At 44.0% G+C, this 10,453-nt stretch overlaps 1 long non-coding RNA gene across 1 annotated transcript; it reads left to right on the top strand.

Annotated features, from left to right (window-relative positions):
- Positions 1–647: 647 nt before the first annotated feature.
- Positions 648–4,207, top strand: LOC119771237. Its single transcript, XR_005279121.1, has 6 exons — positions 648–700; positions 780–996; positions 1,243–1,681; positions 1,760–2,427; positions 2,485–3,160; positions 3,225–4,207. It is a non-coding gene; the product is annotated as an uncharacterized LOC119771237 (long non-coding RNA).
- The last annotated feature ends 6,246 nt before the right edge of the window (positions 4,208–10,453 follow it).

The following is a 10,453-nucleotide window of genomic DNA, read 5'->3' as shown; positions in this document are numbered from 1 at the left end:
CTCAGTCCGGAACCGTCGGTCACATGCCGCCCGGTTGTCAGGAAAATCGTTCCACAAGAGTTGATATTCTGGTAAATAACTAGTAGAATTTGCTAATGTCAGTCTAATAGTTTTTTTTTTCTTTTTTTTTCAGATTGGCAGTTGCAGGTGCCATCTGAGAGATGGGTGAGATGCTGCACACGCCCAGGGTTAGATCAACCAGAACCAGTCCACGTCAACACTTCCTCCAGCCGCAGGAGATAGTTTTCCCCGCAAATGTCGCTCAACAAACTGACCACGGCCGAGTTCCAGTTCCGAGTGCGTACATATACGCGAAGTGCTGGTTGAGATGACAAACTGGAATAGCTTACGCTGACAGGTAAGATGCGAACAGGAGGATTACGGCACCTAGATTGTCGATCCGCAAGAAATGAACAGATGTCACGCAGAATTGTCCTTGATTTGGTCGGCAATGAGTCGGAATGAGCGTGGATACGTTCGACGGTCATTGAAGACACCTAGAGAACCCATTTACACCTAAAAGACCAAGCTTTTGCATCGTGGCTAGACCACCTGGGGTTGGACTAGAAAAAAAAAACGGTGCTGCAGGAGCAACGGTAAAAAGTGCCTTGAAAACTCCAACTCCAACTAACCTTCTCCTCTTCCAGGTCAACAGAGTCGCCAAAGCAATCCAGAAGCTAACCTCAAACCTCCGGGACAGGTAATCTCCGTAATTGATTCACACCGTGTCAAAGTAAAATTAAGATGTAATTGATTGTTTCTATTTGCTTGTCAAATAGGTTGAAGGAATCCATCCGGAACTAGCACGCCATGGCACTGCAAGTTCCCTCGGAACGGAACAGCTGTACACGGGAACAGACTTGAAGGCGGCCACGATGGATGAGGTGCTACACTACCGCGCCCTGGTCTAGATCAATCGAAAATGGTCGAACGATGACTTGACCTGGACGACGAAACAACAACATCTCAACAACAAAGACTAATCGCAACCGCCTGGTGAGTTGATTTAGGAACATGATTGTCCGTCGAACGCAGACGCAGAACTTTGCGCAAGTTAGATTTTCTTAGATCTGTCAGTTTAAAAATCAATTCAATCAATCAATCAATCAATTCAGCGGTTGCTTTGTTTAATGGCCGATGACAGGCACAGAAATCTGCGTCTGCGCTCAACGGATAATCATGTTCCAATTTTAACAATTTGGTTTCTAAAAATAATTCCTTTTTCCGTTTCTCTATTTCCAGTCTGTGGTATGAAAGACTCTTAAACAAAGTGTCTTAGATCAAGTCCATCATAAAGTGCACCAACCAACCTTGCGGCGCGAGGATCCCCGAGGTTCTCTGAACGCCGCGGCGTTGTGCCTCGTTGAATACCTCTGTAACGCCCTAGACAGAACCAGCCGTTTCCCCGGGCAAAAGACCAGTGACAAGTTCTACAAAGACAGCGGAACTGGCCTCAAATGCCTACCCGAAACCCTTCACGTTGCGATACCTTTCGGAAAACTCCCAGGCAGGCGTTTGTGTTATTCAGTTACCCGGATCTTGCCTGAAGCTGCCGTTTGACCAGCGCGTGTTTTTTTCCGCCACGAGATTAACAAAGCTTGTCGAATCTCCACAAACGGTCCACGTTGCAGAAACATTGACCCAAAGGGTGGCCATTTCTGGTTCAATACTGGAGATGTCGGTAAGTTACTTGTTTAATTTGCTAGTTTCAGTGTAAAATAGTTTTGACGTAAGAAATACTCCTTTTTTCGTCAAATAGGTTGATGGTATTGTCACACGGTACTGCAAGTACCCTCGGAACGACGCTACCCGGTTACAGACGACGGGTGAAGTTCTGCACTGACACGTCCAGATTGGCAAATCAGAACAAGTCCACGTTCCTGGAACTTTTCCCCCGGCCTCTATCCGGAAATGACACCTGCTGGTTGTCTGCTGGTTGATTTCGGCCGCCATCCGGCTTAAGAACCGCCGAAACAGAGTAGCGAATGAAGGTTCCGTGGAAACGTTCAGCACGAAGACTAAATCCCGGCTTAACGTGAGTGTGGGTAGCCGGACACGATGAACACAACACGCATATGCATCGTCCGCAGGCGTGCCGGAAGCTTATCTGTCCATCCGGGAAATGCGCAATCGATCGATTACGAACATGCCTGCCTCAAACTGTCCGCAGCGCTGCCCAACAGCACTTCTGCTGAAACGACCCCGCGGCAGGGTCCCCAGAAGCAGCCCAGCTGGATGGTTCCAACGAGACACGACCTCACAAGGTCGTGCTTCACAGAGTACCTCCGTTACCGAGCATAAACTTTGACTTCGGAGACTGTATCATTTTGTCTCGGATCAAAACTTTGGCCTCGTAGTGGTTTGGCCTGGTGGTCCACCTGAGAGGTGGCCAATTAGCAGCCGGTGGCAGCGGACTCAGTGCTGAAGGTAAAAAAAAAACATTATTTTAATCTTCCAACCGTAAATAATTTCCCCCCTTTCCAGGTAGTCGGTTCTGCATTCGCAACCGGCAATATGTTCCGTTGAAGCGAATCCGCCTACGAGGACCGACGAGAAGTTGCAGTGCATCGAGGCGATCGCCAAGGACGACGAGTTTGATTACAACCAGAAGCTACAGTATTTGGACGAGGAGTCGGATCCAAACCCGCAGAAGGAGAAGGCGCCGCAGGTCAGCAAGCAGCAGCTGCAACGCGAACGATAAGAGCGTAAATCGGCTGTCCGTAAACCTCCGCCTCCTTCGCAACAGATTGGCAACGTCGGCGTCGAAGGTCATGGACTGGATGCCGAGGCCAAGGAACGTCTCAAGTTGCGTCGCGAGAACCAGCGAAGGAAGATAAAACGTGACCAGGAAGCTTCAGGAGCAGCACGATCGCTTCAGCAGCAGTGGCCGGATGTCGGCCAACAATTTCAAAATCGCCCTGGCACTAGCACGCCCAAATACAGATCAAGCGGAACCGGTCCACGTTTCTAGAACTTTCCCTCAACTGCTATCCGCAAATGCCCCCCGGGATGGCCATGATCTTGAAGGCAACGACGAAGGCAACGCTGCACGAAACTAACCCTGCAAGTGTCCTCGGAACAACGCTCGGAACGACGAACGTGTCCGGGTCCAGATCAATCGATCCGGTCCACGATCCTGGACTATTGCTTTCAAATTACGGTAATTTATTCGTAACATTTTCTTGATCCAGTTCACTAATAGTTTATTATTATGTTTCTAACAGGTTCATGCAATCCGGAGTTGCCATGTGTAACGGCAATGAACTTTAAGGTTCCCTCGGAAAGAGGCAGTACGGAACAGGCTCGATGGATGGCCGCCAACCTGAAAGTGCCCTTGGAACGACATTGAACGAAATGGCTCGACGGTCGCTAACCTGAAAGTTCCCCAACGCTGCACGGAACAGGCTCGCCGGACGGTCAATAAAACCTCCAAGGTTGGCCAACCAGCAGCAGCGAGACTAGCACTGGGATCACGACGATGATCGGCGGGACTCTTCGTCGGCGGCGGCTCCCTTCATGGAGCCGGAGATAGTCGTTCAGCGGATTCAACCAGAAGCTAGTTTTCAGACGACGAGTCGGAACCGAATTCGCCGAAGGATATGCCGGGGCCAACTACAGCAACAACTTCACCAGCAGGAAGAGGACAGGGGGATGGTTTGGAGTCGCGAAGTGGAACCCGAGCAGGACCGAGTGGAGCAGGAGCAAAGCGAACGCCAAGAGAATGAATCGGCCGTCCGTCAACAGCTGCCGCCCTCGCAACAGAATGGCCATGTCGCATCAGAGGTCGTAGAAAATGGACGCCGAGGCCAAGTACCGTCTCAAGTTGCGTGACGGCGGTGACATGGTTCCTCGGAAAAACAGGCCGATATCGTCCGGAACTGGTACGCGGGACGACCATGACAATGCCAGCGAAGACAGCCAACAAGTGCCTTCGGAGCAACGAGTGTCCCCCCTTAACTGCATTCCGGAACTGTCACGCCGGAAGGCCACGTCACTGCAGATGCCTTCTGTACGACGCACCACGGAACAGGATGAACAGGATCGACGGACTGCTGTCGCGATGCAAGTGCCCTTGGAACGGTCGTTGGACGAACGCGTCCAACTCCAATTCAACCGGAGCAGGTTCCCCTCGTGTAGAGCATTCCTTTGAACACCGTTTCTGCTGGGAACTCGTCCCAATGTTGGTGATGCGGAGGAGCTAAAGAAATTGCAGCAAAATAAATGAATGTAATCCTGAAAAGCAAAGCAAAGTGTATACACTAACAGGCTACCGTTACAAATAAACAAACAAATTACAAAATTACAAATAACTGTTTTAATCAAAACAAACCCAATGACAGATGACAGAAAAAGAAGAAGAAGAGCAAAAAGGGGTTGATGCGCGAACGATTTTCCACCCTTACGTCGTTCTTACATCGCCCCCATACGTAGGCCTCTTGCGATGTTCGAACAACCTTGACAGGTTGACGTTTCGGGTGCAAAATACCTTGATTGGCCCCGTATTTCTTACTGGGCTTGTACATTTTATTTAGGATCGATACCAGGAAATCGAATGTCTTTCTGAAACTGTCCGGGGGCAGGTCATCACGTCACATCCGCTCATGACAATCGAATGTTGTTCTTCTGGACCGGCGTCGACGCCTCTTCGTACTTGATGGAATTGATCTCGGAATTACCGTGTTGAAACCTTGGTTGGAACAGTTCACTTTCCAGCCGCTCAAAGCTGCATAAAATCAATCTTCCGCCCAGCATCCACAATCTCGCATCGGCTGTATTCACCGTCACTTCCACCTCCGTTAGCCGGGGGCTACTGCCAGCAGTCGTTCTCCGGTTGGCGGTTATCACGAAAATCCCTCCGACCGCCCGATGGGCATTGCTCCAGTTACTACCGGTTATTGGTGATGGTGAAGCTGCGGAACATCATCGTTAAAGTGATCGTCACCAGGCTCGCCGACGGGAAAGCTGTTAACCCTATTGTAATAGTCTGAACACCACTGCATTCCCAACATACCCATTCACACTTATTTTCCATTTGTATTACCATGCCCGGACCTCGCACAACAAGACCAGGTTTTGTCTTTCAAAACACAAACCCTGCCTGGCTGTAGAGCCCACACACAGTTAGAACCACTTGGCGCAAGCATAATTGCTGATGCTTGCGTATAGCCTTTTTCGAACCATATTTCGGTTCATCGACAATTGGCCGGGACGCTGACTCCTGCTGAGCCAGCGCAAGGGTTCAACCCAGTACAAGCCAACTCCAGAAGTCTATACTGTAGCACGTAAGTGTCACCACTCAAATTACATGTGATGCAACAAATTTGACTAGTATAAATACCCGAGTTCAAATAAACAAAAATGAGTCTTTTCGGCTGGAACATCAAGGCGACTTAACGAAACTAAACGAAACTATTGGCACTACGCCCCCCGGGGCATGGCCTTCCTCTAACGTGGGATTTCTGCTCCAGCGCCTCTGACGAGACAGGAGAAACCGGGACCGACGTTTTACTTCACCATCCGATAGAAGCTCAGTGGCGACTTGTCTACTTTATTTCGAGCTCCGAGCTGGTTACTGCTCCTCGCAGTCTACCACACCTTGGATAGCTCTTAATGCAAAGAAAGTCCCTGCAGGTTTCCCCGCGGTTCTTACGCCTCGTAGTGCCGAACGTTTTGAGATATAATATGGCGACCGTGACAGGACAGACTACGAAGAGTAGTATCGCTCTCAAGCATCGTAACGCAAAAGTGAAGTGGTAATTAAGAAAGAACAATAAGTTTCGATCAAAAAAAAAAAAAAAAAAACTGCAAAAACAATGAAAAGTGTTATAGAAAGTGCGCGCAGAAAATGACGAAAAACAATCTAACAAACGATTTACGGAAACTTCAATCAACACTAAAATCAAAGAAACCAATACAGTTGGACAACAACCAACTAAAAAGTTGTTTAATAGCGGAAAAACTAGCAAAAAATGCTGCCAACGGTGAAATAATAATAAATAGTGAAGTACAAAAAAATAGTGATGGTGAAGCCAACGCCTATAAAAAAAAATTGTGGATTTCCTGAAAAGTAGCAGAATTCTCCCAACCATTACCGGGCATGTACTCATGTCAACAACGAGAGGACTGATGACCCACCATCAGGCCATCCAGGACCAAACCGGTGGAATCATCTTGGCGATCATTTACTAAGACGCGATCGCAACGAACAACGAGTTGGAATCGAATGAGGTCACCAACAACAAACAACCGTAAAGGAGCGCGCTTTTAGCGGACGCATATCCTTACGCGGTGTTTCTACACGGACTCAACATCGGTAATCATCTAGAAGGGGAGCGTCGGTTGTGGGAACGGACGGTTCCAGCACAACCCGAACCGCAGACCCGCAGCAACATCAGTATCGAGACAACAAGTAACAAGAAGTAACAATTGATGAAAATTTTTGAAGCAAATAGTTAGTAATATTTTTTTAAATGAAAAATGGCCGACGAATGCCATGGAAGAACTAGATTTAAACATAAAAACCTTGCATAAGATCTTAGAAACCCTTGAAAAAAATCCTTATAGGAATTTTCTAGCACACACACTACTACTCAAAAGGGAAGTAGCACAAAAAAGTTACTCGAACATAGAAAAATATCTTCTTATTAACGAAGAGAAGATCGAATCAAGTAAACTTAATTTTTATATAAAAGCTTCTAGAAACACTTTTCAAAAAATCGAAGACTTTATTACACTTCGATTAAATCAAAAACAAACAAAGCGATTGTCCTTTAAGACAGTCGCAAAAATCATAATTATTTTTTATCGGTCAATCATTGCAATAAGAAGCAAAGAAATGACTTCTGCATTGGATATGATAAAATTGGTCTCCTCCCTTGTCGCTCCTTACGACGGGGAGTCGAGCAAACTTGAATGCACTTTAGATGCACTCAAGACCATTAAACCTCTGGTAACGGAGGCAAATAAAGCAGCTACCCTGCAATCTATTGTGTCCAGATTTTCTGGTAGAGCGCGTCAGTTCGTGCCAGAAATTGACAATGCAACAACTATAGATACAATTATGGCAGCACTGGGTGGGTGCAAAATAAAACCAGCCCAGAAGCTGCCCTAGTAACATTAAACGCCACTAAACAAACTGGCGATATAAAAACCTTCACTTGGGAAATCGAAAAACATACGTTGGCTCTCGAGCAAGCGTATCGTGATGACGATATGCCCGGCGATACTGCAAATAAATATGCCACTAAAGCTGGCATAAAGGCACTGGCGAATGGTCTAAAAAATAAAGAAGCGAAAACCATTATAAAAGCCAGTGCAGGAGCTGGAAAAATATTGAAGCTTTCTGATGCAATTAACATTGCATTGGAAGAATCAATTGATACTCCTGCCGAAATACTATTATTCCAACAATCTAAACCAAATAAAAATTACCGCAACAATAATGGTAACAATAATAACACAAACGGTAATAATTACCATAATCGTAATGGTAACAACCGTTATCATGGCAATTATAACAATAATTCAAATCAAAATCAAATTATCGCTCTACAGCATTGCCTTGGCGTTCTCGATTGCGAGATTCCTACTCGAAACTAGGTGTCCGAAGGCTTGATTGTTGAGGCAATTGCAAACTTCTTTTTACACCTAAGCTTCCATCCACCCCGGGATTCGAACTGACGACCTTTGGATTGAGAGTCCAACTGCCTACCAGCGACTCCACCGAGGCAGGACCCAGGGAGACGACTCCTACACCTGGACTGAGCTAACGACCTAACCTCTAGGTTAGACCGGGGCCAACATTTACTTCCCTGTCCGACGGAAGGCGTGATCAGACAAATCTCGTCTCAAAATTTGCCACCGGGACCTTCTGGGATCAAACCCAGGCCGACTGGGTGAGAGGCAACCACGCTTACCCCTACACCACGGTCCCGGCTCTATAACAATAATTATAATAATAATTATGACAATAATAATCGTAACCATAACAATAATAATCGCAATCGTAACAATAACAGAAACAACAATCGAAATAATAACAATAATTATAACAATAACAATAATTATAATAATAGAAATAACAATAATCAGTCAAATAGAGGTAATGGTCATGGGACTAACAGAAACCCTCACCAAATTTTTCAACTAAATACTGATCCCAACAATCAACAAAACGTTCAAACTCAGAACGTTAATAACAACCAAACCGGGTCAAACAGAGAAAACCAACATTTTTTAGACTAGACGCAAAGTCCATTTTTTCCGTAAACAATGCCTCAGCGAATTTTGTATTTATCACTGCAGGCATGGCCAACTCAAAATGCAGTTTTATAATTGACACAGGTGCTGATATTTCAATATTTAAAGCCGGTAAATTGAAACCCGAGCAAAAAGTAAATACCGCAAAGCAGTACAATTTAACAGGAGTTACAGATGGATCAATACGTACATTGGCCGAAACTGAAACTCAATTGAAATTTGATAATGGATTGATCGTCAGTCATATGTTCCAAGTCGTCCCTAGCGATTTTCCCATAATAACAGATGGACTCCTAGGACGCGATTTCTTTATTAAATACAAATGTTCAATTAACTATGAAAATTGGTTATTGACATTTAATTTTCAAGAGAACACCGTTGAGGTACCAATTGAGGATAATTTAAATAACTCAATAGTAGTACCGCCCAGGTGCGAAATAATTAGAAGAATTCCACAACTTAGTGTCGATGAGGATTCTGTTGTGTTTTCTGAGGAAATCCAACGAGGATTATTCTGCGGAAACACAATAATATCCCCTAACACAAGTTGTGTGAAATTAATAAATACAACGAATTCACCAATTTTACTGAAGAAATTTAAACCGAAAATTGAACCATTAAGGAATTTTGAATTATTGATCCTAAACAACCAAAACAGAGTTGAAGACATAATTGAAAAAATAAATTTTGATGAAATTCCAAACTATACACACGACCCTTTAAAACAATTAATCACAAAATTTTCGGATATTTCCCTAGTCCAGTATATATCCCTAATTATAAAACTATACATTCATAAAAACCCGTAATTGAGGAACAAGTTAAAAAAATGATAAATGACAAAATTATTGAACCATCTGTATCGAATTATAATTCACCAATTTTATTGGTGCCCAAAAAATCAAGTGATGGTTCTAAGAAATGGAGATTAGTCGTTGATTTCCGTCAGTTAAATAAAAAAATATTGGCAGATAAATTTCCATTGCCGAGAATAGATACGATTTTAGACCAGCTAGGAAGAGCTAAATATTTTAGCACCCTAGACTTGACATCTGGATTTCACCAGATTCCTTTAGAGGAGGAATGTAGAAAATTTACTGCATTCTCCACGGATACTGGGCACTTCCAATTTTTAAGATTACCGTTTGGTTTGAACATTAGCCCAAATAGTTTTCAAAGGATGATGACCATTGCAATGGCAGGTCTCACTCCTGAAGTAGCTTTTATTTATATTGACGATATTATTGTCATAGGATGCTCAATGAGACATCACATTAAAAATTTAACTACTGTTTTTGAAAGATTGCGACATTACAATTTGAAGCTTAATCCTTCAAAATGTAAATTTTTTAAATCTGAAGTAACTTATCTGGGGCACAAAGTCACAGATAAAGTAATACTCCCAGATGATTCTAAATATGAATCACTGGTTAAATATCCAGTGCCGCAGAATGCTGACGAAGTTCGAAGATTCGTCGCATTTTGTAACTACTATAGAAAATTCGTTGAAATTTTTCAACAATTGCTCACCCTTTAAACCAGTTATGTAAAAGAATTGCAAATTTGACTGGTCTGTTCAGTGTCAACTCGCCTTCGTCACACTGAAACACAAACTACTTTCACCAAAAATTTTACAATACCCTGATTTTGCCAAAACTTTTATTCTCACAACGGATGCTTCTAACGTCGGTTGTGGAGCAATTTTATCCCAAATCACTAGTGAAGGCGATCGACCGATAGCCTACGCTAGCAGAACTTTTACACCTGGTGAGAAAAATAAGCCTGTTATTCTCAAAGAACTAACAGCAATCCACTGGGCAATTAACTACTTCAAACCGTATCTTTACGGAAATAGGTTTGTAATCAGAACTGATCACAGACCACTTGTACATTTATACGGAATGAAAGACCCAACATCCAAATTGACACAAATGCGTTTGGATTTAGGAGAATTCAATTTCGATGTAATATATATAGCTGGTAAGGAAAACGTGGGTGCGGACGCGCTCTCACGAATAGTTATAACAAGTGAACAACTACAAAATATGCAAATGCTCGTAGTAAACACGAGATCAATGCAGAAAACGAAAAGCATGCAAAGCACGCAGGTTGATACTAGTATCACCTATCAAGCGGCTTATACAGTTGAAAACATTAATGAAACGAGAAAATTATGCGCTTTACGTGTTGTCAA

This window comes from Culex quinquefasciatus, chromosome 1 (assembly GCF_015732765.1).
Source record: "Culex quinquefasciatus strain JHB chromosome 1, VPISU_Cqui_1.0_pri_paternal, whole genome shotgun sequence".
In the NCBI taxonomy this organism is placed as follows: Eukaryota; Metazoa; Arthropoda; class Insecta; order Diptera; family Culicidae; genus Culex; species Culex quinquefasciatus.
The sequence above is the reverse complement of the archived record's forward strand: the minus strand, read 5'-3'. Positions and strand labels throughout refer to the sequence as shown.